Raw genomic sequence first — 3,134 nt, 5'->3', positions numbered from 1 at the left:
CCTGTTTTGCCCTTATTCATTAAATATTCTTTACTCTCGCAAAAAAGTCTACCACAAGATTTATGGAGAGAACTCTATGTGGTATCTTTAGGTACCAATGGGTCAATGCTAATCTGTCGAACAGATTGAATTAATCTAATATGACCACTTCAAGTCATACTGACGGTAGTAAGATTTATTTACTATTTTTTGATAATAGCATACATTATCACTAAAATACATTAGCATATTCGGAGAGCATGTCCATGTTCTTGTCCAAAATCCTTAACAAAGCTGTATGTAGGAGACGAAAAATTTACAAAACCAAACTGATTTTTCTTTGTTTTTCTTTTTTTTGTTCCTTTTTGCATTGTTGTTGTTTTCCTACCAACGAAATGTTAAACATTTTGCACCTTTTTAAATTTTACCTCGGGATTTTCTTTTATTATTTTAAGTATTTATTACGTTTTTATCTTCTTACTTTTTAATTTTGCGGCCCTTGTTAGCCTCGTTTTTTGTTACAAGTTTTGTTGTTGCAGTTGCTTGCTGAAGCCGTTGTCGTTTTTTAGTTCACCTCTGTTGTTATTGTAACCACTGCCGACAGTTAGGAATGTAGAACGGGTTGGGTTAAACGCATTATTTAGGACATTTCCCACTTTTTGCACCGGTGGTGATAGTTGGGGAGTTGGGGCTGTGGTGTGTACGAAGAAGTTTTGTGTGCGCCAATTTTACAGCTGTCCAATTTCACTTGAAATTGGTGTGAAATGGTCATGTTTGCATTACCAAACACTCTTCCAATAAACATATGTGGGTGTGGACATAAACAACATTTGTAGAACAGCACACACCCATATTCATAAAAGACATTCCATTACAAGGACAGTAGATTTACCTAATAAAGATGTGACAGGATAATTATATTTTTAATCTCTTGATTGAATTTTTATTTTACTAACCTTTTTTCTATTTTATGATCAAATATCAACTTATTAAGAAATATTTATAGTTACAAATTTCGAAGATATCTAAATAATTAATACAATTAATAAATTGTAAAATATGTCCTAAATTTTTGAGAAATATTTTTAGAGTATGACTGAAAGTAATACGAAGCATACCTGGGATGCGTTTTAATAATAGATGTAGTAACATTAAGGGAAGTCAAAAAAGGAATCATTTTTGAGATTTGGCTTGATTGTCCATATACGTTGTAATGATAAAATAATTTATAGAAATTATTTTGTTGTTTTCAGTGATAAATCAATATTAACCTAAATAAGTAGGTTTGAACAATTAATCTAATATTTATATGTGTAGATATATAAATATTACTTATAGTTATTCCTTACAGAAGAAACAGAGGAAGAGGAAACAGCAGAACACATTCTGTGTCACTGTGATAGTCTCGCTAGACTCAGACTTCGGTACTTATCCACTGCCTATCCTCTTATAACAGAATTAGGCAACATCTCTCCAAAGGACATAATGGCGTTCTTAACTGATACTCGTCTATGGAACTAAAGTGGGTATGCCTCAATAATCCTTAAACGATGCAGTGACGTGGTGACAAGTTCGCAACCCGTTTTAAAATCAAATCTAATCTAATCTATTCCTTACACTTTGTTAAGAATCATTTAGTCAAAAATTTATTTGAATTTCATTTATTTAATGACACAATATTTAAAAACAATTTTAACAATTTCATTTTAGAAACTTTTTTAAAGTTGAAATTTGTTGTTTATAATAATTTAATTCAATAGTTTGTCTTTTTTATATAAACAAAACTTTTAATTAAATTTTCTTCGCTCTCGATTTCTAAGTGATGATGAGGGTTAGGGTTAGGAAGAGAGTACATGTTTGCTTCGATGTATGAGCGCAAATATAAATGTCATTTTTTTCTCCATTTTACTTGTACTTTTTCTACTTGAAACTTTTAAGTGAGTCACTTTGTCACCTGCTCCTTATTAGTTTTTTTATCAACACATGCATACGAGTATGAAATGGAGTGGAGTGGAATATGAGTGGGTAACACCGAAACAAAGAAAACTGTGAACTAATTTTTTTTCTATTTACACATACACACATACACACACCCAGCTACTAACAACTCAATATCAAAGTTTTAAGCACTGGAGAACTGTGTTGAGCTGAAGGACTTTTAAAAAACATTGACAAAGAGTTGAGTTGCATAGCAAATGAAAACTCTCAAATGGATAATGGAATAGTATTAATTTAATCGGTACTACGTTGAAGTTGAGGTAGAATGGATCAGAGCAAGGTATATGAAGAAAGGTATATTCAACCACCTAAAAGTGGAAAAATGTGTAATACTTATTTTTGCAGTTATGCAAGTAGCTATAAGCAAAAGTTAGTATTAAGGAGATTATATTTATTTTTACACTTTAAATGTTTACACGGTGGTGTTTTAAGGAATTTTTTTGTTAAATTATTCTTTCATTTCCATACTATTAGTGATTATATTATTAAGATTTTTTGGCAGCCTATTTTCTATTTCTTCTTTTGATCTGCGCTTAAAGTGCTGTTTAGTGAAACTAATTTTTTTAAAGAGGTTTTTCGAACAGCAGTTAAATACAACAACAAAAATTTATTTTATATTATTTTAATTAATTGAATTTTTAGTTCACCATACAGCTGTTTCGAGTATTGCCAGATACCCATCATCAGTGGTCTTGGAAATAATTTCTGTATTTAATTATTTGTAAATAATTTTTTTGAAACTGCAAGTACCAGGAATCGAGCTCGTGTTCTGCCAAATTTGAAGCTCAGAGTCAGCGCACCTTAACCAACTAACCAGAAGCCGTACTTGACTTTTATGTTCGTACATTTTTTTGGAGTTTTGTTAATTTGCTATGAAAGTTTTATTAACAATTTCACTTACTGTGTTTATATTAGAACGAAATCATAAACCAGCTGTAGAATAATTGAATTAATTAATTATATTTTTATTTTTAATTGTTAAATTCTGAATCTACTTTTTTAAATTTTTGTGTCGAGTAATGCGATATTAAGACTTAATAAGTTCTTAAATTCCTATGGTCTTGAAATAGTTACTTAAAGCTATCCTCTTACCGTTGTTTTTTTAGTAAATGTTTGTGATTCAACAAAATATTTTCAAGCAAAGAAAAAATAGCTTC

The sequence above is a fragment of the Teleopsis dalmanni genome, chromosome 2 (genome assembly GCF_002237135.1).
Source record: "Teleopsis dalmanni isolate 2A chromosome 2, ASM223713v2, whole genome shotgun sequence".
Taxonomy (NCBI): domain Eukaryota; kingdom Metazoa; phylum Arthropoda; class Insecta; order Diptera; family Diopsidae; genus Teleopsis; species Teleopsis dalmanni.
This window is presented reverse-complemented; position numbering follows the sequence as displayed.